The sequence below is a fragment of the Leopardus geoffroyi genome, chromosome E3, assembly GCF_018350155.1.
Source record: "Leopardus geoffroyi isolate Oge1 chromosome E3, O.geoffroyi_Oge1_pat1.0, whole genome shotgun sequence".
NCBI lineage: Eukaryota > Metazoa > Chordata > Mammalia > Carnivora > Felidae > Leopardus > Leopardus geoffroyi.
Window position 1 is genome coordinate 35,020,603 of NC_059340.1, and position 25,978 is coordinate 35,046,580.

General features: G+C 48.9%; 1 long non-coding RNA gene across 2 annotated transcripts in view; it reads left to right on the forward strand.

The window, feature by feature from the left end:
• Positions 1-8,837: 8,837 nt before the first annotated feature.
• The window catches only part of LOC123589375, a 33,114-nt gene continuing 15,973 nt past the window's right edge, over positions 8,838-25,978 (forward strand). The window contains exons 1-4 of one of the 2 annotated variants that reach the window (XR_006708288.1): positions 8,838-8,917; positions 21,352-21,413; positions 21,890-21,992; positions 22,695-22,838. This is a non-coding gene — a long non-coding RNA (uncharacterized LOC123589375). The remainder of the gene's footprint in view (positions 8,918-21,351; positions 21,414-21,889; positions 21,993-22,694; positions 22,839-25,978) is intronic. The other variant, XR_006708289.1, reaches the window with a different exon arrangement.

Sequence of the window (25,978 nt, forward strand, 5' to 3'; positions counted from 1 at the left end):
AGGCTCCAGGCTCTGAGCCATCAGCCCAGAGCCCGACGCGGGGCTCGAACTCACGGACCGCGAGATCGTGACCTGGCTGAAGTCGGACGCTTAACCGACTGCGCCACCCAGGCGCCCCTAACGTTTATTTATTTTTGAGACAGAGAGACAGAGCATGAACAGGGGAGGGGCAGAGAGAGAGGGAGACACAGAATCTGAAACAGGCTCCAGGCTCTGAGCTGTCAGCATAGAGCCCGACGTGGGGCTTGAACTCACGGACCGTGAGGTCGTGACCTGAGCCGAAGTCGGACGCTTAACCGACCCAGCCACCCAGGCGCCCCCTTTTTTTTTTTTTTTTTTTTTTTTAATTTGGTTGTAGGATTATTTAAAGCAGGAACCAACTCTTTGAGTTTTTCTATGCTTTGATCCAGTCTACTGATTTGGTCCTTTGATGAACAACACTAAGGGAGCTTTGAAGGGGTTGGGGAGTTATCAGTAGTAAGGAGCTCATACTTAAGGATCTTCTATTGTCTTTTTGTCCACTGAATCCCAGAATCTGTATTTCCTTGCACTGCTCTCTCTTTTTCTCCCTGCTCCAACCATGCTTTCAAAGAGTGTTGTTAAACATCCCTTGTTACATCTTGCCCCAGGACCTTTGAGCATGCTTTTCTCGCTTCTGGCATACTCTTCTTCAGGTTTTTGCCTGGGTGGTTCTTTTGATCCTTAGATCTCATAAAAAAGTTCCTTCTCAGTCTAATGTTACTCCCGTTACCCCAAGCTGCTGCTCTCAGATAGTGCTCCGGCCGATTTCATTTTCTTACTCTGTGAAATGATCTCATCCTATTAATGTGTACATTTCTCTCTCTTCCACCAGAATGTAAGCTCCGTAAGATCTAGGACTTTATGGGTTGTTTTTTTTATCACCACATCCCTCATGTCTAGAGCAGTTTCTGGCATGTAGTGGGTACACAGCAAATGACTGCGTAATTAATTAATTACCTTTTTTACACAATTTCAAGTTTCCTTCCTCTTGGAAGCCTTCCAGGATTGTCCTAATCCTTGTCAATTTGCCCCATTTCAAGATTTTCTCCTGTTAGAGTTGACAGTGTGCCACAGTTTGATGTGATTATCTTTCTTATCCCTTCAAATGGTGTGAGATGATCTTACCCCCCACATTCCTTTGCGCTCCAGGTGCAAATGGAGAAGTCCTTCTGAAAATGTCTGACTAAAAGCAACCTCTTTGCTCTGCTTGGGTGGGGAATAGGAAGCAGAGAGCTCTGGAGTGTCCAGAAGACAGAGGGGAAAGGGGGAGAGTGGTTTTCTGCATTCACGCCTTGGACCTTCCTTTTCTGGGCAAACTGTGGATTAAGAGGAAGGGACCTGTTGCATATTCCAGAGGAATGACATTTGGAAGGAGTCGGAGTGGCACAGGTCCAGGTAGGTCCCTCATCTTTCAGATGAGAAAGCAAGAAAACACAGAGGGGACTAAAACATAGGAGAAGCATACAAAGAGGAGTAAACACTTGTGTTGCACGTTATTTTCTTATACATCATCCCGTTAAGTCCTCACAACCTGTCCACGAGTTCAGTATTGTTATTCCCATTTCACAGATGAGAGAATGAGGCTCCGATGAGCTAAGCCACTGACTCGTAGCCAGCAAATGCCTAGGACTTGAACCTGGGTCTTCTGTGCTTTTTCCTCTACCTCATTTAGGGTTTGAGAATAAATCTCCCACCTTTCCCCCATGGGTCCCTACATCTCAAGACTCTGTCTTTAATAACCCGCTAGAATTCGTGGGGCAGGGACATGGGTAGAGGCCGTATCTCTTTACCTTTTCTAGGCTGGGTGCCGAGATCCAGGAGAGGTATCTGCAGGTCCCCAGAACTCATTGTAAAATCTGCCATTAGGAGCTTAATTAAATTAATATTCTTGTGTGAAGGGCTGCTGGGTGCAGGGCTCCACGAGGCTCATCGACTTTCACGTAGAAGGGAAAGTTTTCCACACTCCCTCTCCCGAGGCTGCATGAAAAATGCATGACAGAAGTCAGACTGGGAATGCTGGCGGCAATGGCATCTTGGTACAATTAAACCTTTTTAAGAGTTTCTCCTTTCTTCCCCTTCCCTCACCGCATGCAGGAAACCATGCAAATGAGAGAGAGAGAGAGAGAGATGGGCCGAGTTTTAACTCCCCTCAGCCTGTCCTGCAAAGTGTCCAGGAGATAAAATGCCCACCCCAGAAGCAGTGTCTCACAGGCTCAAAGTGAGTACATTCCAGGGAGGACAATGCAGAGAGAGAGAAGAATGGGTCAAAGACAATAGGAGGAAGCTGGGCATAGCAGAACGTTCCAGGTTTGCTTCTTGTAAGCTGGAGCTCATGGCATCCCTGTCCACGAGCTTATCCTGAGGATGCATGAGAGAATGTGCAGAGAATGCCCAGTGCTAGCTGATGGTAAATGCTGGTCAGTGCTCAGTGAATGAATGCTTTTGATTAATGACACCCAGTGCTGTGAATTGCTTGCAATGTGTCAGACACTGTGCTGAGCCCAGTGAACCAACTGAATCCTTGTATCAGCCCTCTGAGATATTTATGTACATCTGTATCTATATCTGTATACAATTATTATAGTACATTGCATGGTTGGCTCCCGTAAGATACGTCCACACAATACCTATGGATGCAACTTCATTCGGAAAAAGAATCCTCGCAGATACAATGAAGTTCAGTGTCTCCAGATGACATCGTCCTGGATTTTCTGGGTGGGCCCTAAATCCAAGGACAGGTGTCCTTACAACAAGAGGTGAAGGCACAGGCAGAAAGGAGAAGACATGCGGAAGAGACACCGTGTAGAGACAGAGGCTGGAGGGACGCAGCTCCAAGCAAGGAATGCCAGGGGCCTTGAGAAACTCCAAGAAGCAATTGGGGATTCTTCCCTAGGGCCTTCCGAGGGAGCATCACCCTACAAATGCCTTGATTTCGGATTTCTGGCGTCTGGAACTGTGAGAGAGTACATTTCTGCTGTTTTAAGCTCCCCCATTTGTGAAAATTTATTATGGCGGCTCTAGGTAAACAAATACAATTGTCATCATCCTAAGTTTACTAAAGTACAAATTCAGGCACAGAGAGGTTAGGCAATTACACAGTCACACAGCTGAAAGGCAAGACATCCGGTGACTGAAACCAGGCTGTGTGGCTCACAGGGGATTCCTAGGATCCAGGGAAACTGAAGGTATAAACACGTGGTGCACGTATGTTAAGGTCACTTAACATCTCTGGGACCTGATCATATCATCTATAAATGGTGATCGATTGGTTGATTGATTGCCTACTGGCTGTGGGACTCCAAAGAAGGGTTGATAAACTATGGCCTGGGGACCAGGAATGGTGGTTGTATTTTAAATGGTTTAGTTAACAGCTTTTTTTTGGTTTCCTATGGGACTTCTTTCAAAAGTTTGCCAACACTTGTTCTGAAGAAGAGGGGGCTTCTGGGTGGCTCAGTCGGTCGAGCATCCGACCTCAGCTCAGGTCATGATCTCATGGTCCGTGAGTTCGAGCCCCGCGTCGGGCTCTGTGCTCACAGCTCGGAGCCTGCAGCCTGCTCCGGATTCTGTGTCTCCCTCTCTCTCTGCCCCTCTCCTGCTCATGCTCTGTCTCTCAAAAATAAATAAGCCCCCCCCCCCCCAAAATACAACAACAACAAAAAAACAAAACTGAAGAAGGAGGGGAATAGTACCTTCCATGTGAAGAGTGATTATTGAAATACGTTTACCCATCAACTTATCAAACGTTCATTGGGCACCTGTTGAATGTCAGGAGCTCCTGAAGGAGTTTGCAAAGTAAACATGACAGCCCAGTGCAGCAGCCAGCGTGTACGACCGTCTGCAAGGATGTGCCACTGCTGTTACTGGCATGAGGGCAGGAACGGGGGCCCCAGAGTGGGAGACCTCACGGGAAGGGATTGCACTTTGGACGTCACGAGGGCCCTTGTCCTGAGAAACTGTAGGTCTCTCTGCATAGGACAGAAGCCCTACAAACTTTGGTTGAAGAAACAAAGGGTGGGCCTCCCCTGCTGGACTCAGAAAGTCTTCCCCTAAAGAGTTGAGTTCCGAACCGAGTCTTAAGGGATCAGTAAGATGGAACACAAGAGTGAGCGGGTGCTCTGGCCCAGGGAACATTCTTGCCAAAGGCTTGACTGCAAGAGAGGGCACAGAGCATTTGAAGACCCATGTGTAGCTTGGTTTGTCTCCAGGGGATGCCACAGGGAGAGATGTAAGACAGAAGGGCCTGGAGCCAGGTCCCAAAGGTCCCTGTCAGCCGTGTCCAGGCTGTGTGGGGGCCGCCCCTGACTCCTTCAGACTCTCCCAGGCTGCCCTCCACCATCACTCCCTCCCGTCCAGCCTCAGATGGGCTTTTGTGAAGGGTCACATTGCTTCCAACTCTTGATACTTCTCATACACTTTTTCTCTACTTGAAAATTTCTCTCCACATACATCATAAAACTTATATATCCAAATATACACATTTTTTTAGTTGACCACAATCTCCTTCAAATTTTTTTTAGTTGTTTATTTTTCAGAGAGAGACAGAGCATGAGCCGGGAGGGGAAGAGAGAGAGAGGGAGACGCAGAATCAGAAGCAGGCTCCAGGCTCTGAGCTGTCAGCACAGAGCTCGACGCGGGGTTCCAACCCACGAACCGCGAGATCATGACCTGAGCCGAAGTCAGACGCTTAACTGAGCCATCCAGGCGCCCTGACCACATTCTCCTTTAGATCCTGACTCTAATGTTGCTTTTTCGGGGTGGGGGGGGGGCGGGAATCCCTGAGCTCACCTGAGACCAGAGCAGTGCTATTTATGTTGCTATTTATATCCACATCAGTACCCACATGCACATCACACCTGTATCTGTATCTGCATCTGTATCCATATCCTGGATCTATGTACGTCCACATCTCAATCTCTGTTCTTATCTCTGTTTTCAGTATTTATCTGCCTCGGTGCCCACGTTGACACCCACATCTCACTGTTCGTTGTCCCCGTGACACTTATCACTCACTCTTGCACTTACTTGTACACGTGGGTGGATAGTCATCTGGCTAATTATTGTCTCCCCCACTAAACCCTTATCTCCCTGGAGGGTGTTAGGCCGCTGGGGCTGCCATAAGGACGTACCATAGTCTGTGTGGCTTAAAGAAGAGAAATTTATTTTCCCAAGTCATGGAAGCTGGGAGTCTGAGATCAAGCTGTCACAGGGTTGACTCCCCCCTCCCTGGCCTGTGGGTGTGACCTCACATCATCTTATGTGTCTGTACCCTAATCTCCTCTCCTTTTTTTAAAGTTATTTATTTATTTTGAGAGAGAGAGCCGGACAGAGAGAGAGCCAGACAGAGAGAGAGACAGAGAGACAGAGAGAGAGAGAGAGGCAGAGACAGAGAGAGAGAATCCCAAGAAGGCTCTGTGCTGTCAGCACAGAGCCAGATGAGGGGCTCGATCTCACGAACCATGAGATCATGACCTGAGCCAAAATCAAGAGTCAGATGCTTAACTGAGCCACTCAGGCACCCCCCTAATCTCCTCTTCTGATAAGGACCCCAGTCACGTTGGATGAGCTCCTGCCCTCATGATCTCATCTTAACCTAATCACCTCTTTAAAGACCCTGTCTGTGAACACAGTCACATTCTGAAATATGGAGGCTGGCTAGCTCTCCTACGTAGGAATGTGGGCGGGCAGGGAACATAATTTAGCTCATAACGGATGGTGTCTGTCCTTTTTTTTTTTTTTTTTTGCATTTTCTTCTCCCAGTGGTAAGCATACTGCCTGGCACATAGTAGGTGCTCCATAAACCCAGTAAAACCTTGGACTGAGAGTAACTTGTGCAAGCATTCTGCAAGATGAGCAAACATTTCTCATAACTTTTAACTTGATGAACGAGGGACGTCTTGCCATGCGAGCAGCACGGGACGCCGAACGTCACCTGATCACAGCTGAGCCAATGCTTTTTGAAATTCGCTTTGGAACACGAGTGCTTTGGAGGACAAGCGTGTTTCCGGGACGAATTATGCTCACAAGCCAAGGTTTTACTCTATGTGAGGAAGACAGAGATGCCACCACAGCAGCTCTAAGCTAGGTTGGGAGAGGGGGACAGAGGCAGGGAGACAGTGGTGATGGTTACAGAGAGGAGACGTGACAATGGAATGGATGGGGGAAGTGGCCGTGGGGACCAGGGAAGAATGTGGGTTTGAGAGAGACTGTAGGGACAGGGGAACTGCCCTGCTCGCTGCACCTCCGCCCATGTACCTGAGCAGTTGGGGCACGTCACCTGCCCCCGAGGCCCGAGTTCACAGCAGGGCTCTGCTTGCAGCTTGCACAGTTTCAGAGAGGCACACACCCCTCCTCCCCGCTCCCTGCCCTCCTTCCCCCCTCCCTTCTTTAAAATGAGAAATGATTGCCTACTGGTGGTTCTTCCAAAGCCACTGCTGGTGAAGGTGTTTAGCTCTGGAGCAGTTTATTCCAGGAGAACAGGAGGATAAAAGATGAATACCCAGGGAACATGAGTTTATGGGATTTAAGTAAGAGGTAACTAGACCCTAAAATTTAGACCTCAGAGCAGAGGCAGGGAATCCGAACTTGGAGGCTGTCACAGGCGACCTGAGACTTTCAGTCATATCTTGTTAGGCCTAATCTTCCTTTCCCTGATCACACTGGAGTCTCCACGAGCTGACTCAGAAATGTGGGCCCTGCAAGCTGAAGATTAGGAGCCCGGCTGAATGGCATATTCACCTTTCACAAGCTTTGCTGCTCCAGACGCTTATAAAATAATTTTCGCCTTTATCTAAAGGCAGAAGGGCTTTTCTCCCCCCAGCTAGTGTTCTGGCTTTTTTTTTTTTTTTTTTTTTTAACTCTCTCCACCTAATAAAATCCTCAGTGCGGTGCTTGCCTGTGTAATCGGAGCTCTGCAGGCTGTTCTCGGAGCTGGCTTCCCAGGCTGCGCTGCAGAAACGCGGCGGAGGAAGGGATGAAACTTCGGGAAGTAATGATGTCTCACACACCAGCTGGCTCCCGGAGGTCATACCCTGACGGAGCCACTTCTGCCCCTCGGTGCACCCCCACAAAAGAAGTCTGGCTTATTTACCATTTTAGAAAGTTAGACCTTTTCAAAGAGATGCCCCAGGCAAAACATCCTTCCTTCCCCGTCTCTCTGAGACTAATGACTCTTCTCCGAAAGTTTTGACACGTCGGAGTTGTGCCGACAGCCGAGGCAGGTTGCTGGGGGCCGGGCTGGCACACAGCCCACAGAAATAGCTGGGCTGCATGGCACTGGGCTCAGGGATGCCTGCTTCTCAAACGCAACAAGTTTGACTTTCCGGATTGCAAATGGGGAGGTGGTAGGAAAGATGACCCGAGCGGGGGTAGTCTCGGGGCTGGGTTCCTGTTCTGGAAGTCAGAGGACAAAGTCTGAGACTTGAAAGAACACAAAATGACATTCTCTGAACACACAGCATCCCATCGGATCCCGAGGATGATGACCGTGGGTAAACCGTTTCATGCAACTGGTCCGTGGCTGGGTGGTCGGAACCAGTTCATCAAGCCATGGTTCCTCCATCAAGCTCCAGATGAGAATGGTGGGGAGGGAGGAGGAAGAAGGTGTCAAGGGATGGGACCACCCTTGTCCCTGTCCAACCATGTTGCAAATCGTCTCTCAGCTCCCACGGGGAGCCCCACACATCTCCTGAAGTCAAGCCTTCATTGTATGGTAGGGACCTGGTACCCGAGAGTGCTGTCATTCTCCGTACCCTTGAGTCAATAACAGAAATTTTCCTCCATTAACACAGGCTGTGACTATTGACAAAATAAACTCAAGACTCTGATTCTTCCAAGAGATGAATGGCTCCAAAGACAACGAGCTGACGGGTCACAACCGTGCACACGACTATATTATTATAGTAGAGAATTCATGCCCTGTGGACACAGTTCCACCCCTGTCTGCAGGTCCAGAGTCTGCTTCCCAGAGGCAAAGACTGTGACTGGGTTGAAGGGCACCATTTCAAAATTTGTCTTTTCATTTCACTTCAGTATGCACACGTAGAGTTATGTCTTTTTGTGTGTATACAGTGTTCTTTATACACACAGCCCAAAGCGTACTGCTGCTTGAATTAGTTTCCAGTTTGCTTTTCCCCTTGATGGTATGTCTGAGCATCTTTTTATGTCAGTGCGTCCAGACCTATCACGTTCAGTTACATGGCCCTGTAGTATCGGAGAGATGGACTTTATCTAACCACCCTCTCTTGATGGATATCTAGGCTGTTTGCAATTTTTAGAATCGATCTTCATCGAATGTGCTTTTTATTTTTGCAGTTAACGTGAGTTTTTCTCTAAGGTGGAATATAGAAACTAATTTAGATATGGACATACTAAGGTTTTTACGTACTGTATATAGAATCTGAAATTTCCTCTCCAATGGGATGACCAATTTCTACCTTCCTCCTCCCAGTACTACTAATACCTATTTCCAGGGCATTGGGGTGACTTAGTCGGTTAAGCATCCGACTCTTGATTTTGGCTCAGGTCATGATCTCACGGTTTGTGAGATTGAGCCCTACGTTGGGCTCTGTGCTCACAGCGTGGAGCCTGCTTGGGATTTTCTCTCTCCCTCTCTCTCTGCCCGTCCCTAGCTTGCATGCTCTCTCTCTCTCAAAATAAATATTTATTTATTTAAAAACATTTTTAAAAAATACCTATTTCCGACGATTCACCAATACTTGGTATTGTCGAACTTTTAAGTTTTGAGGATGTATAGTTTTAAGGGATATGACTGAGTGTTTCTGCCCTGGGTAAAGACCTTCTACTTACACTTCTTCCTACAGAAGTTTCTGGAAAGGAGAATGTGTTGAGAACATCTCGCCACCATGGCCATTCTGGATTCCATAGCTCCTTCACGTGAGTCATTGACATCATCTGTCGCAGGGATGGGCTGTCCTTACGGACCTTCTGAGAAGAGGTCCATGGACTGTGTTCGATACGGAGGTGGAGGGCAGGCAGCTGTGTGTTGCACTCCTGGCTGTGTTTCCCAAGCCTGGCTGGTCTTTGTAATCACCCAGGAAGCTTAAAGCAAAAACAGAACAAGCACATACCAGAAACCCCCTTCGTATTCCCAGACATTGATCGGGACACACAGAATCAGTCTTACAGACGGGTCATGGGCCAAAGGGATCTGGACTTTTAAAAGCTTCCCATGTGATTCTGGTGCAGCTGGTTTGTGACCTGCCACCTTGAGAGCTACTGATATAAGTGATAGTGTAATGTTGGTGACAACATATAAAATGCAGGAAACAGGGGAGCTTTGCAGTCAGGAATACCTGAGTTCAATTCCTTGGTCAGCCCGTGTCCAGGCTGGTGGCCTTGAACAGGTGCCTCACCTCCCTGAATATCTAGTGGTTGTCCCAGACAGCTGTGGTTGATGTCGGATATGAAGCGCTGATTTATATCCAGCCATCCAAATGAAAATAGGGTCAAAACAGAACAAATCATGCAGTTCTTGCCTGTTTCCATGGTATCCCTACTCCAAACCGAGGCTCTGGTAAATGATCTCCCCTGTCACCCCACCATCTGTGAAATCTGAACCAGGATAAAAAAGCCCTCAGGTCTCCACGTAACAGATGTAGATTCAGATCTCCGAAAGTTGAGAGGTGAGCAGCCACGGCAGGCAGGCAGGCAGGCAGGAGCACGTGGGGGAGAGGACCCCACACAGACTCTGCAGCCTGGGGGTTAATCGACAAGATGTGGAGTCTGATAGGCCAAGGATCTAAGCTCTTAATCGACTTTGGGACTTGAGACCATGATTCTGCCATCTGTGAGATGGGCTGATAACGACTACACCGTGGCGTAGTTGTCGGGATCAAAGTTGATAATTCCAACCAATATTTATTCGATCCCATGCAATGGCAGGAGAAAAGGTAATTCAGAGAGCCACCTCAAACGCAAACATTGCAGGTGGAAAAATAAATATAACAGCAACATCATGAAAGACTTCCTGCCTTCTGGATGGAGAGCAGCTCAGGGGTAGAAGCTGTGTTATTTGTCCATAAGCCCCGCTGAGAGGCACTTTGGTATTTATAATGGTGTGTGATCATGGGCTGCAGAATCAGACAGTCTGTGCTTAAATCCCTGCTCTGCCGCTTACTAGCTGTGTTATCCCGGGCAGCTTGCTTGGCCACTCTGTGCTCCAGTTTCCTCGTCTGTAAAATGAGGCTTGGGCCAGGATGTTCACCACTGGGTTGACGATGGGGACTTGACGATTCAGCCCTTAGCACCATAGGGCCAAAATGTCCTACACCTCAACTCAATTGGCTGCCCCTCTTAGTGCCATTTCTGCCACAAAATGAGAGGCAAGTGAGGTTTGCATGAGGTGTTTGCTTGTAGACATGATGACAGAAGAAGACAATCAGATCACATCCTCGTTTTCCAGACCTGGACATAGGCTCAAAGACATCAGGTGGCTCATCTAAGGTCACGAGAAGGAACTGATACGGTTCAACACTATGCTGGGATTTATGCTTCTGGACTTTTCGGCCAAAATGATCTTGCGTAGGAGGGAGTGCAGAGAAGATGTTAGGGGTGTTGTTGAGGACTCGGAGGATGGGATTCTGCAGTCTACACAGCAGCCTGCCCAACTCCCCAGCAGGCGCCAGGAACAGTCCACTACCCCCCCGACTGATGAGGCCACAGGAGCCTAGATTCCCAAACTTCCACGACCCTGAGAGTCAGGCAAGCTTCTTCCCCAGGGTACTCATCCTTTGCCTTAAGGAAAAACACCCGAAACTGAATGAGACTGCTTTCCAGAGTCCCAGATGGCTTGAAGGAAAAAATAAATAAATAAAGGAAAATTTATAGAAGTCACAAGCGGCCCTTGGAATTCGGCCACACGGCAGGGAAAACATAGCTGCCTTTTCTTCTCTTGGCAAAGGCAAAGGGAGAGAGGGAGAGCTGCGGTCTACTCAGGGTAGGACACCGGTAAAGGTGACTGACCAGCCGTTCCCCGACTTTGACAGTCACTGAACTCAGGTCTTGGTTTCCTGATATCTGGGGTCTGGAGAAAAGCTTGTTTGCCCCACCCCTCCCATTTTCTGAGTGATAGGAGCTGAAATCTCCAGAAAGGTCTGTTTTCCAAGGTCAGAGAGCCAGCCCTGGATGCCCTGGGGGAAAAGGTCTTCGGAAAAATTGAAAATAAAGTAAACTCTTTGGGCATGTTTTGTTTGTAGACCTCAGAAAGGCCCCGAGCTGCCCATCTCTCCTTTCCTCTTAAGACTGTGTTATCCAGCCGTGAGTTCTTGAGCTGCCAGAGATTTTAAATGTTTTACTCGGCCACCCAGTGCTGTCCATACTCCTGACCGTGGTGTGATGGCCCTGTGACTGTCTGTGTAGCACTGAGTATAGGAGCTGGAGCTGACCGATCAGAGTGGCCCCTCCAAGGGCCACTATAAGTGGCTCAGTGTGAGGACGTGTCACCCAAGCAGAGCCAGAAGCACCCCAGCCTGGGCAACATATAGGGATGTTGAAAAATCGTTGTTTTTTCTGCTGGGACTGATAAAACCAGGGGAATATGGACTCTCCTCTCCAAGCACTTGACTGCGCCTTGTCTGAAGAGCGATGTTAAGTGGAGGAAGGATGGATGGGGCTTTTGAGGCCCTGCTTCCTGAATCTTCCAGTTTTGTGGCTACGCAGGTACCTTACCAGGCTAGGTGGATGACTGTCTTCTCCTTTTTGGGTATACCTAGTTTGAGCTTAGTTTTTGTCATTTGCCATCGAAACATGCCTGGCCCTTAGTCCTGGCTGATGAGGCTGGGCATGATTAGCTTTCTGCCCATTATTGCGTTCTTATCCCCTCCCCCTTCCAGTGCCCTGAACGTGCCTCAGGCCTTTCCTTCATCCTGCCACGTCTAGCTCGGCTTTCAGGGATTACTTTGCTATTCTGTCCCTGAGATGTTTCCTCTGGTGGGGTCCTGCCAGTCTTTGCACAGCCGTCCTCTTGTCTCATGACAATGTAACTTCTCTGTTTCCTTTGCTTTATCCTGCACTAAAGTGCAAAATCCTTGATGATGGGGAGTGCACCTGCTTTGTGGTCACACCGCCGGCACTCAGTGCAATGCTGACATCGGATAGGGGCACAGAGAGTGGATGGGGTGCTGAGCGGGTGGAGGGCGCGTGCAGGGCGGAAGGAGGGCATGCAGGGCGGAGGGAGGGCGTGTGTGAGAAACATGGCAGAGGATGAACTCGGATTTTGCATCTGCTCCGCATCCGGAGTAATGGTACATACTCAGCAATGGTTGGTTTCTCTTCTTTCTCTCATTCGTGTCTGTCTTTATATTCACTTTATTCAACACCATAACATTACATAGCAGGGATTCTCGTCTTTATTTTATACACAAGAGCAGGAGACTCAAAGAAATTAAGTGTCTCATCGGGTTGCCTAGCTGGTGCAGAGAAGATCTAGAATTTGAATTCATGTCTGTGAGGCTCCACAGTCTGTTTTTTTGTTTGTTTGCTTTGTTTTGCCTTAAAAAAAAAAAAAAAACAATTGAGTGGGGGGCACCTGTGTGGCTCAGTTGGTTAAGCATCCGACTTCGGCTCAGGTCATGAACTTGTGGTCCATGAGTTCGAGCCATGCTGACAGCTCACAGCCTGGAGCCGGCTTCACATTCTGTGTCTCCCTCTCTCTCTGCCCCTCCCCTGCTTGCACTCTTTCTTTCTCTCTCTCAAAAATAAATAAACATTAAAAAATAATTAACAAAACAATTCAATGGAGCAACGGATGAAGACCTGGCCGCTGTCCTCAAGGAGCTCCACACTTGCTTGAAGACATAAGCATGAAAAGATGACGAGAAAACATAATGTGGGACCATGCAAGGGACCCGAACCCACGAGGGTCGTACAGAGTGCTGTACGGAGATGCCCAGGTCGTACAGATGCCCAGGTGGAGGGCATTCCATCTCGGTCTTAGATGCATTCTGTTGCCCCAGTGAGAGCTATATTTTAGGTGATTATGAAGAATTGCCTAACAGAAAGACACCCCTAAAGCTGGAGTGGATGCGTGAGACAGGAAGAGTCCCCTGAAAGACTAGACTGCGCCTCACATTTGCTGGGGGGCCCTAGGAAGAGCTGAAGGGCCTGTCCCCCGTGGAGACTGATGATCAGTTAACTGTGGCTCACGTGAGGCACTCCTTGGACCCCGGGCAGTGAGACTCAGGTCGAGGGCAGAGACGTGCACGGGCCTTCTTAGTGCTGACTCTATGGAGCCCAGACAGCCAGAGTGTGCATCGTGGAGGAGAAGGTGGGGCCAGCCGGGGAGGGGAGCATGGTCTTGAGCTGGCTACTGGGGCTGGGCTCGTGGAAGAAGGTGGGGAGCCTTGGGGAGACATGTGGGCACTTTGGGGGCTGTGGCAGCCTTTTGCTGTGCCCTGCAGCTCTGTGCAAAGGAGCACTCGTTTGCTGCTAGCGGCATGGTGCATCAGCTCCTCTCAGCTCTCCTGGAGCTAATCTTCCATGGCTGGCTGTCTATTAGGGGTGCGCGCACGTGTGTGTGTGTGTGTGTGTGTGTGTGTGTGTGTGTGTGTGTGTGTGTATTGAGCAGCACGGTTGGCAGAGACCAGGAGAAATGGGGTGCCAGCAGAGTCTCCTGTGAAGAGAGGAGAGGGTACTTACTTAGACAAGATGAAGCCCGTCTGCTGGGTGAGGAACCACTTTTTGGAAATTCTGTAGCATCCGGGAGCCATCTAGCCTGGTGCAACACGTCTTCTGTGTTTTCTCCTGCTTAGTCCCCCGTCACCCTTAACCAGCATCGTCTTTATTTCACAGGTGAGGAGACTGAAGTTTGGGCTGGGGAAGGGACTCCGGGGGAGTAGTGAGAGAGAAGACGAGTGAGATCATAGAAGAACTTTAGGGCCAATTAACGGCTTTGCATTTCCTGCTCGGGGCGGCGGGGAAGAGCTCAGTGGCTCTGCATAGCTCTGGCTGCTGTGTGGTAATGACACAGAGAGGGGCAGAGCAGAGAGAGGGAGAACAAAGAGCTGTTTAGCGTTCCACACGAAGCCACAGCGTGGCTTGGGCCAGCTTGTTTGCAGGGAAGGGGTTTCTGATGCATTCTGCAGACAGACAGCTTGTGGCAGATCCTTCCTGACTGAAGGCCATTCTGGACTTATTCACTGGCTGATGTGGGTGCTGAGAGTGGGTCAGCCTTTGGTGGCCAGACACTCAGGTGTTGTGGGTCCACCCTGAGTCTCCTGTGCAGAGGACACGTGGCCTTCAGTCTCCCAGGAGATGCTTCTCTGCAGCGGAGCCTCTCAGCCTACAGAGGACCTAAACTTTCAAGGATGGAAGAATGGGCCACATGCGAGTATCCTGTCTCTTCTCCAGCACGCTGCAGACCCCAAACCCTTTCTGGAACAGGAAGAACAACCTCAGAAGAGGCCATGAGAGCTTAGGAGACCAGTGGGGGGAAGTAAACATTGCCCGAGCTCCTCCTGCTCTCGGCACTCCTGTACGACTTCTGATTTAATCCTCACGGTCCACATGAGACTCTGGCATACTTAGCCTGATTTTGTGGATCAGGAAGCTGATGCTTGACGATTCTAAGGTCATGTGGCAGGGACATGGCAGAGCTAAGATCTGAATCGGAGTCTGGGTTCAAAGCACAAGCCGTTATAACAACGTGCTGTCATATGCCAGAGCTAAGGGTTCTGAAGCGGTAATGTGTGTGGGTGCTACAGTGGGGGGCCTTGAGGATCCTCAGGGACATTACAGCCCCCTACCAGGCCCCCTTTTCCCCTGAATGAGGCCCAGGTTTAGGTGACATTTACTGGTCAGGGCTGACACTGCTCAATACTAATGGGCATTAACATGGACAGGTTGGTCTTGGAGATCTATATAGGGAGGGATGCCTAACGGAGGAAAGAAGGGGTGACCTCACCAGGAGCTTGCACACCTTCAGAACCTCTTGGCAACCACATTTGCTGATGCTTGAGATCCTCCCCAGGACAAGGGCAGCTTGGGTTTTCCCTGGCCTCTGAAAGAGTGAGAGAGAATGCTGAGAGCAGGGTGGTCTCAAGAGGAGGGAGGAGGGTTGGCCTGGGAGCAGGGTTCTGGCACACCTCCAATCAGACATGTGCCCTGTGTGGCTTGCAGCCCCTCTCCCTGGAATTACAGGTAATAAGGTAGAGCTGATGTTAATGGTTTATGACACGAATTCATTTTGAGAACTATATGCTTCACCCATTGCTTTTATTTTTCAATTTGGATCTGTTGGGTATTAATAGCTTTGGGGCTGTGTTTTCCATTTTAATCTTGCTTTTTCTCATTTCCAAGTAGATTCCTTCTTTCAATTTACACAAACATTAAACCTCCATTTCCTGCAGCCCCACACCTCCCTGGCTCTCCTTCTCTCTGCTGACCTTGGAATGAAACTTTCCTTTAATGTGCGGGCTTTCCTTATCCCAAACCTACCTTCCCATCCCCACTGACCACTGCTGCCTTTTGCATTAGCCACACTTTGCTGCTGGTAGCTTCTCCTTGGCCATGATGATACTTTGCGTTATAAGAAAGAGAATTCAAACCGACAGAGCCTTGGGGCACCTCAGTCAGTTAAGCGTCTGACTTTGGCTCAGGTCATGATTTCACAGTTCGTGAGTTCAAGCCCTGTGTCGGGCTCTGTGCTGATAGCTCAGAGCCTGGAGCCTTCGGATTCTGTGTCTGCTCTCTCTCTGCTCCTCCCCCACTTATGCTCTGTCTCTCTCAAAAAATAAACATTAAAAAAACAAAACAAACAAAAACAAACCAATAAGAGGCTTAGAATATACAGGTCTTTAATGTCTTACATAATAAAACATCCAGAGGTGGACAGTCCCAGGGCTGGTTGGTTTGGAGGCGCTATGATCTCAATAAGGATACAACTTCTGTTTATTCTTTGTTCTGCCCGTGGAATATAAATCATTTGCCTTCCAGCCTCATCCTTGTAAGAAACCTGGAGAGAGGTGTCCTGCCTTCCTGCATCCTCAGGAAGGAAGGGGAGTTTTTTTCCTTGTCTATTTCTTTTTTTTTTAAAGTTTTTTTTTTTATTATTAATTTTAAGAGAGAGCATGCTTGAGTAGGGGAGGTTGAGAGAGAGAGAGAGAGAACCCCAAGCAGGTTCTGCACCGTCAGTGTGGAGCCTGCTGAGGGATTCGATCCCATGAACCATGAGATGATAACCTGAGCTGAAATCAAGAGTTTGACGCTCAACCAACGGAGCCACCCAGGCGCCCCTCCTTGTCTGTTTCTTACTGTGGGTGAAATATCTTCCTCAGAAGCTCCCGCATTGGTTACCACTGGACCACGTGCCTACACCAATCACTGACGTGACCGTGATTGGTCCAGACAGATTATGGTTCATTTCCAAGGGCGGGGACTATCTTCCCAGAACACCTGGCGGGCTGATGCCTGGACACGCGCCCAGGGAAGGATGGCTGTTGTAACAGCCAAGGATGCTGCACACGACAGCTAACTTCCTGTCCGCGTACGTTTGCTCACGCTGTGTGCTCCTTTGACGTGTCTTCTGCTGCTGCTGCCCCTTGACCTCAAACGCAGGGAACACCTGGCTTCTTCCTCATCACACTGTGAGATGCAGCACAGGCACCACGTTCTCTGGATGTCCCTGGTTCAGCGCTTGTCACCCACACTCCGTAGTGCCCCAGGCGAGTGTCAAGCATTGTCTTTGCAATGCAATCCTTAAAATAGTCTGCCTGTCCCTCTGAACGGGGAGCCCTTTGTGGGTACATGCTGGGTCTTATTTACCTCTGTCGTCTCACAACCTGGCGCACGGTGAGTGCTCAGTAAAATTGCTTAAGGGACAAACGGCCTTGAGGAAGGGGACATTGAGAGATGTCCTCGGTCTGTTCCTGCCTCGGAAGAGGCCTCCCCTAGAGCACAAGAGCCTTACTTTGGTTCCGCAAACAAGTCACGCTCTCTCGTGCCCCACTGTCTTAGACCTGTGCCTGCACGTCCTCATCTGGGCTTCTGCTCACAATGTGCAACCATCTTTGGGGGAACCACTTCCCTTTTAAGAAGAATCATCTCCTCCACGACCAGGTCTTGTCTGGAAATCTCTCCCAAATTTGGATGCTCTTTATGGTCCTATTGCCCTTTGCATGTGCTTCCATCAACTAGGGAACACTTTAAGAGCCTTTCTGTGCTTTAGGTGATCAAAGAAATGGTAAACCACTTGTCTGTGGTTTGGGGGAGTAAATGGGTTAACGTTTTCATAACACTTAGAAGAGCACCATGCAAAACCGAGCACTGGACGCATGCCACCGAGTCATGATTGCACCACGCGTCCCTCAGCCCCTCTGTGTGCACCTGGTTACTGTTCCTTCTTCCCCAGTGTTGAGGGAGAACCTTGCAAATGGAGTCTGTGTCTTGCCCATTACCAGCTCCCCAGCTCCCCAGCTCCCAGCATGAGATGGGGAGCACAGCTGATGCTCAGATGGTTTGCTGGGGACCGAGTGAGTGGATATGAAAGCTTTCCTCTTGGAGGAAGGCTTAAGCCACTCTCCATCTCTCTGGACAAAGTGACACCGAGGAGGCGGCAGGACTGTAGGGGGAGGGATGCAGACCAGGACGGGAGGCAGGTGACTGAAGACCCTTCCATCCTCCTCCCGCAAGGCATGAAAACCAGAGTCAGTGAATAGACATCTTGGAAAGATCATGTGTTTGCCTGGTTGGGGTGGATTACAGATCAGGGGATCCGGGTTCTAACCCTGATTTTGCCACACACTCTATGCGTGGCCTTGGGTGAGCTCCTGAAACCAGACCCTTGCTTCTCAGACCACAAAATGCAGGCACGTGAAATGAATGACAACCTTAGGTTCTTAGCATCTCACACATTTAAAAAATAAATACATGCAAGAATAAAACTGAGACATTCTGTGGTTCTAAGGACTTTAGACGCTTCCTTGAGACCCACACATGTGGGAATACGGTCCGAAAAGGTTGTAATTAGGGCCAGGTGGGGAGGCCTGACCCTGGGCTGGGATCATGGCTAGACCTGAGACAAGTGGGGAGCACAGGACTCTGGATCCGGGAAGGCTGGGTGTCTAGCTCTTACTCTGTCACCTGAGAGCCATGAACCCTTCAGTGAGTGATTGCAACTCTCCAAGCTTCAGTGTTCTCATCTGTGAAATGGGGCTGTAGAACCTACCCCAGAAGGTAGTTAGGGGAGAGATGTGTGGACCTGGTTCTTGGCAGTTCCCTCCCTACTGGGAATCTTAATGGAGACGAGTGTCTGTTGAGTGCAGTTGTCAGGAGGTGAAACATGAAAGATGCATACTGATCTACTAGGCACAGAGAGGTGAGGAAAAAGCCGTGTCCGAGTCTAGGGATGATGATGATGATTGACAATGACCTTGTGACTGTGCATCACCTCACTTGATTCTCAAAACAACCCTCTAAAGCAAGTGTTGTGATTTGTCCCCTTTTACACATGGGAGACCCAGGCTCAGAGAAGTCAAGTAACTTGCCCAAGGTCCCACAGCTAGCGTGTAGCTGAGCTGAGATTGGAACGCATGTGGATGTGTCCCAGAGCTCGTATGTTCTCCTGTCTTTGTAAGAGTCTGGGAAAGACCTGGCATACCAGGCCGACATCTTTGAACACTCATCTGGTATGACGTGGTAGCCTTTGAAGGATAGCAGGGGTTGTCCAGGACGAGAGCTGAGTTCCAGACCCCTTGGCTGAGTGTAGGCAGGGCAGCCCAGCCCTCCCAGCTCCCTCTGTCCTCTCAGAAGCCTCACAATGCCCAGGTTGCCTGATGGCTGAGCCACAGCACTCATGATGCTGGCTGGCAAATTGGAGACACCCTTAATTGGATGCTGAAAAACTCTGCCTTTTGTACAATGGCTCTAGCAGAAGAGTTATAGCTGTTTACTGTAACACACAGACAGTCCCATTAACAAGAATGATGGGAGGCTGTTCCGTGGCATTACTCTTAGCAAAAGACTTGACAAATATGCTTTGTAAATGAAGGCGCTCCAACAGAGAAAACATATAACACTCTCTCTCCCCACCCCCAAACCCCCTCCCTTTCCTAGGGACACTTTGCATGTTGAATCCTTTATACATTATTCAAGGCTCCGTATTCTGACGATGTTCATCAATAGCAGTGCCTATGGCAGGGAGAAGCTTGTATCAACTGACAAATGTAGACAAAGCAGTCTGCTTAACCCAAGAACAGTGGGTCAGAGAACAAACAAGGAAATTGATTGTGCCCGCCATATTTCTGCGGGAGCAGTAGAGTAAATGAACACCATACGTCACAGCTTATCACATACGGTAGGAGGCGATCGTGAATAGAGCAGCATGGCCTTCTTAAGGAATGCTGATGGGTCATTCACAGACAGCTTTCATTCTAGGCGGGGGTTTGTCTTGTGTACAGAGGGTCTGAGGCGTCTTTAGGATGACGGCCATTGGAAACATGCCCTCCCATCTGTAGGCATTGGTGATGGTCTCTAGTGAGTGGTGGAGACGCCCAGTTGCCGTGCCCACTGGACCCACTGGACTCTCCTGGGTCCCCCTAGGCATATAGGTCATGAAATTCCTCAGAAGGACGGAGGGTCTGGGCTTTGGTATTTGTTAGCTCTTGGTCTGTCATTTATTATCTTGTGGACAAGTCAGTGAACAGAGGAAACTTCGATATCTTCCCCTTGGAAAGAAGGAAGCAACAGTACCTGCCTCACAGGAGTAGAATCAGGATAAGTTGAGTAACCGGGGCCCTTGGAACAGAGTGTGGCATCCAATTCATGCACAGTAAGTGCTAGCTGGTATGTGTCTTGTGAGGTAGTGAGCTTACCATCGCTGGAGGTTTTAAGCAGAGGACAGACCACCTGCTGTTCTGGGGTGATTCTGGGATGATCCTGGGAGGGGGAATGGAGTATTGGGAATGCTGGCTTTGGAGTCCTGGTTTTGCCAGTTAGCTGTTCATGGGGCCTTGTCAAGTCTCATGAAGTCTGAGACTTACTTTCCTCTCCTGTCAAATGGAGAAATAGATAATGTCTACAAAGCACAGGATAGAGTGTGTTGCCCATAGATGACCACTGGAGACCAGAAGTGGGTTTGGGTAAGAGCCCACCATGCTGTCTTCAATTCCAAGAGCCCACTAGGCTGTGGAGAATTACGTTGATTCTCTCAGGACAGAAGCGGAGACATGGGATGGGCCTCCCCTTCTTCCCAAGCCACAGGAAATGGAGAAGAGAGTGGTAAAAGAACAGAGAAACAGAATGTGTTGAGTACCTGCTGTGCATTAAAGCAGCTTCAATAACCTCACTGAAAGCTCCCAACAACCCCGTCCGCCTCAACCATTGGTTCTTAGCCCCATGTCGCCACATCACCACTTGCCATCCACAGCGGGAGCCCTCCAACAGAGCGAGCTGGGGAGAAACCCGGGAGGGGAGGTTCTGGAAGGCCACTGTCCCCCGTCCCCTGCCCCCACCTCCGCCCCTGCTGGAGAGGTATCCTGAAGTCCATCCGGTGGAATGATCCTTTCTTCCTTAGAAGCCTGCTTCAGAAAAGCCAATTTCAAGTGAGGCTGGACAAGCTCATTCTGCTCCTAGCCAGACATCGATATGATAGTAAAATCTCCCAAGTTTCTGTGATGAAAATTGGCTCTTGTTTTTTCCAGTGAGCTCACACCTAGAAAGAACCACAGTGGCTGAAAAAGGGGGTGCTGGGATTGGAGGCGAGGCCCAGGGCCTGTGCTGGGGTCTCGGGACAGACAGATGGTGGAGGCAGAGGAAGGCTGACAGCCAGGAAAGCCCAGTAGATTATTTCAGCCTTGCTCTCCTGAATCTCCAGAAGGGAAGGGTTATGTCCATGGCCACATGGGCCACCAACATACCTGCTCTGTTCCATTCCCACATGGCAGGCAGTCGAGAAGAAATCCTTAATGTAAACTCCTTATCTCATGCATTCCTGCCATTGCCCACAGGAGGAAAGTGTGATTAACACGCCTTTCAGCACCAAGGATGCTCTGAACCTCCCAAGTTCACATAGCCAACGAGTGGTAGATCGAGGACAAAGACATGTCCCACTGCCCCAACGCTTAGAACCTTTGCTCTTGTTTTTCCTTTCTTTCTGTCGGGAGCAGAGCCATCCATTGGAAATGCAGTGCCATCCATGAATGGATGCCCCGTGGGAAATTTTAAATTTTTTGGTAGCCATGTTAAAAAATAAAAAGAAATAGGAAATTAATTTTCTTTAATCCCCATTGCCCCAAATATTATCATCATAACATCTGATCAATATTGTAAAAAGGATTAATTACATATTTTACCTCTTTCTTTTGTACTAGGTCTTTGAAGTCTGGTGTGGACTCTATGCTGATGGCAAGCTCTCTTCGGACTGGCCATAGTTCAAGCGCTCAGTGGCTACCCGTGTGGACAGTGCAGGTCGGGAGGGTGAGCTCTCAGCTCACACGTCACCCCCACAAGTCACTTCCCTGAACCCTCTAATCAGAATGGCATCCCACCTCCGTCCTGTGACTTCTATCCCAGCATCCTTTTTAGCTTTCTACACAGTGTGTATCGCCCCCTGCTGGTCTTGCTTTTGTTATATGTTTATTTTTGTTTTGTTTCATTATTTAAAAAAATTTTTAAATGTTTATTCATTTTTTGAGAGAGAGAGCAAGAGAGCGATCACATGCACAAGTCAGGGAGGGGCAGAGCGAGGGAGACACAGAATCCGAAGCAGGCTCCAGTCTGAGCTGTCAACACAGGGCCCGACCCGGGGCTTAAACTCATGAACCGCGAGATCATGACCTGAGCCAAAGTCGTACCCCTAACCGACTCAGCCACCCAGGCTCCCCTGTTTATTTTTATTTTTATTATCTGTCTCCCCCAGCAGAATGTAAGTCCCCAGAGGCATTTACTCCTGTGCCCCAGACATGGAGAACAGTGCATGGGACCCAGGAAGTGCTCAGAAAACATAACTATGTGTTGAACAGGTGAGTGAGCAGACATCTCAGTGAAGAGATGTCTGAGTCCAAGGCTAATGATAAGGGCTATGTTGGGGCTCACGGCACCGAGTACCTCTTTTGCCCCCACCGCCCCACCTCCAACCCAGGCAGCATCTCCCCTTTCCAATAATTTGTAAACTGGAGGTGCCCGCTTTCAGCCACCTTCCTCCGTATTCCAGCATATTCCAGAAGAGGATGGCCTGTTGCCTATTCTAAGTTCTTCCCGTGCAGGTACTTGCAGGAAAAGAAAGATCCAGGGACTGTGTGTGTCGATTCCTCATCTATGCTAATTTGCCCATTCTTATGTAATTTGTAAGGTGGCAAAGCCCTGACATACTCTCACAGTCTGGCTGTTTATCAGCTGCTCCCTGCGCTAGCCATTGAATAATTTTGGGCTGCCTGTAAGCAGCAGTCTACCAGATTCATTACATCTGACGCATACAGCTATTCGCCCTACAGATGAACCCGGTACAGCATCCTCGGATGCGGGACCCTGTGCTTTGGGGTTCCTGGAGTCCGTCTTTGCCCCTCAGTCCGTGATGACAGGAAGGATAAACTTCCTCAGGGGAATGACGACCTTTGCTACCCACAGCTTGAGTGGGAGACCTGGCCTGTTGTGATTGCAAAGAGCCTGGTGTGGTGACGTAGATATATAAGGTGAATATCTCTCTGGGCTTCCTTCTCGCCCAGGAACCTGTACCAGATGTGCCTGTCCCCGACATTGGACCCTGAGCTCTTTGCGGGATGGAAACATACTCTGCTCATCTCTGTAACCCCAGCTTCTAGCCTCCAGCCTGACACGTGGTCTGTGTGTTGAAAGAACAAAGGAACCAGGTGAGTCCACACACCATTCATTCATGCATTTATTCAAAGCTCTTGACGAAACATCTGCCGTGCGCTGAATCCTGTTCTGGTATCTGAGACAAGTCCCCTTCCCTCTTGGAGTTTACCTGCTCGCAGAGAGTTGAATGAATTTTGTGGATTTTTCCCTCTTTTTCAGAAGCTTATTTTGTCCCTGTTATTATTAACACTGCTGTAACTATTTGTTTAGCATCGTGGTAAGAACATGGGCTCGTTAGTCTGTTACTGCTGGGGTCAGGTCCTTGCTCTGTCACTTACCTCCGGTCCATTTCTCCATCTGTAGAGGAGGGATAATGACAGTCCTCACATCAAAGGGTGGTTGGGGGCAACTGAGCGCACTGCTTACAAATTGCAGAGTGTGGTTCCTGGCCCAGGCATCATAAACATGTTTCCGACCCTAGGTGGGGCCGTGTTTGGTAGGAAAGATGGCCAAAGAGTGAGTTTGGGGCTGGGCCAAAGGAACCACAGATGGGCCCAGGTGGGAGATTTCTGGAGGCCGGAATTGCTGTGTGTGTCTTAGATGATGGTGGGAAGGGGCCAAGGAGGTACCATGACAACAGCTGCACAATCTCTGGTGTTAAGCAATTAACACTTGGACACTACAAAGAGGCAAAGTTGCCAAGAAACAGGACAGCAGGGCTCGGTGACCAAAAGGAGCCACAGGAAGAGAGTTGTGGCCCCAGTCCCAGAGACAGCCCTTCGTCATTGATGTCTGATGGGGGAAGAAGGAGGGGTGAGGCAGCCCCGACCATGGCTCAGATGTCTCTCCAGAGCACGATTTCTGGATTTCTGGAGTCCTGGTGGGGCTAGGAGGCTGCCTCAGGATGACAGGGAGAGAGCAGAGGTCTCTGAATGACAATGCAATGTGCACAGAATGTTCTGGAGCCTTCTGGACCCTTCAGAGCTTGCACTGTGGAGTCAGATTACCCCAGATGAATTCCTGGCTCTGTCACCTATGGCTGGATGACTTTGGAAAGTCCCTTGCCCTCCATCAGCCTCAGTTTTCCTATCTGTAGAATGGGGATAACATTAATAGCCATCTCATGGTGGTTTGTGGGGGGCTATAATGGGTGAATTTGTGTAAAGCATTCAGGATGGTGCATAGGACATAACAATCCCGTAGTAAGTCCTCTGTAGAGGTCTCTTTCCCCCAACATCTCAGCCCCTACGGTTAGTGTTCCTGACCTTTCTGGGTCCTCACTGTATCCTGAGGCCCTCCCTTGGATTCAGGCTAGTGCATCTCATTACTGTGATCCCCAGAGTGTCTGCAGAGATGTGCAAGTACAAGGTGGAAAAATCTGTATCTTATTCACAGGATACCTACTTACAGGATAACCTGGCCATGCTTCTGGGCTATAAGTTCCCCCTGTCTCCTCAGATGGATGTGTGTGTGTTCGGTGTGGGGCTGCTGGTGAAGGAGAGGAAAGAAAAATCAGGGGAAAATCAGTCTTGCAAAATAAATAAGGGCAATTCTCTGTTTTTACATACTGTTTATTATTTAGTGTCACACAGTTGTTAACAGCTTTAGCCAAATTAGAACCGCGAGTGATGTCTGTGTGGGTATTTTTTAAGCAAATTATTTTGAGACATCCCACAATCATATTTTAGGGAAAAAAAAACATGTATTAGTGAAAGGTTCTCAGGAAGGACATGAAATGAAAGGAATAGACTGATGATTTTTTTTTAATTAAGAGAAAACAGAAAGGAAATTAAAAAAAAAAAAAAAAGTAACCCTGGCACCTTAAAATAAAATGGGATGATAAACTCTTTGCTGGCAAAGTTGCAATTTCTCTGTTGGATTTTGGATCTGGCTTTTATTATTAAGGCTGGTGCTGAAAGCTGGCATTTTGACAGGAACACGGAACGTTTGTCACTATCTGGGAAAGAGATAGATGTTGAATGACATTTTGGAAGAAATGTATACATTTTGGGTCTAAGTGCTCTCTCTCCTTACCAGGAAAATTCCACTAGCAAATAACTGATTGGTTATCTTGAGTTCCCAATTCCCGTGGCTATTTAAATGAAAACAGAATTAAAAGGCTTCTCTCTCTCTCTCTCTCTCTCTCCGTCTCTCTAACCTTTGGGGGAAATGGAAAGATCTCTCCGTGGGCAGTATCCTTGCCAGATAAGAGCATCATCCTGGTTAGAAAAACCCCAATGGAGCATATTCTTTGTCTCCAGAGGTGAAGTAATTGGGGAAACATAGAATACATCTCTCGAGGAGTAGCTGAAGTCCACGATTAGGGAAAAGATTGTTTCTGTCTCCAAGTCCCACTTATTAATGCAAATAACGCAGGGGAGGAACTTGGCAGAGATGAGAAACGATGTCGGGAATGTCACCCAGGAGACTAGGGTTTCTCTAACTCTGCTACTTACCAGCAGTGTGACACTGGGCAAGTCGTTTTCCATTCTTGGCTTCTTCTTTAAAAATAGATGTAGTGGAGGGGCTTCTGGGTGGCTTGGTCTGTTGAGCGTCCGATTTTGGCTGGGGTAGTGGTCTCACAGTTTGTGGGTTTGAGCCCTGCGTCAGGCTCCGCACTGATGGTGCGGAACTGCTTGGGATTCTCTCTCTCTCTCTCTCTCTCTCTCTCTCTCTCTCTCTCTCTTTCCCTCTCTCTTTTTCTCTGCCCCTCCCCCACTTGCACGCTCTCTCTCAAGATAAGCAAACTTCAAAAAAATAGGTACAGTGGGATAGATGCTCCCTCCCTCACTGTGAGGATCAAGTGTGATGAAATGTGGGGTAAAATCTAGACTGCTATACAAGTCCATGCTGTTGGATTAGGAAGCTGAGTTTGTGACCCTGAATGGGCAGGAGACAAACAATAGGATGATGAAGACCGGGCCGCAGGAGCAGGTCAACGGCACCCATTCCCTGGCAAGTGGAGGGTGGCTGTATGCCTGTTACACTAAGTTGGGTCCAGCGTTCATTCTTTTCCTACCATTTTACCCTACAGATAACAGAGGCATTCCTTGCAAAGGAATTGTAAGAGGAATTGCTGAGAAGTTGTAAGAGGGCACGGACCCGCCATATGTGAGAAGTCACGGTTTCTGCTTAGGGAAGTCAGAGTCCAAGCTCGTGGCCGCCTGATTTCAGCAGCTGTTCTGCACGGTGG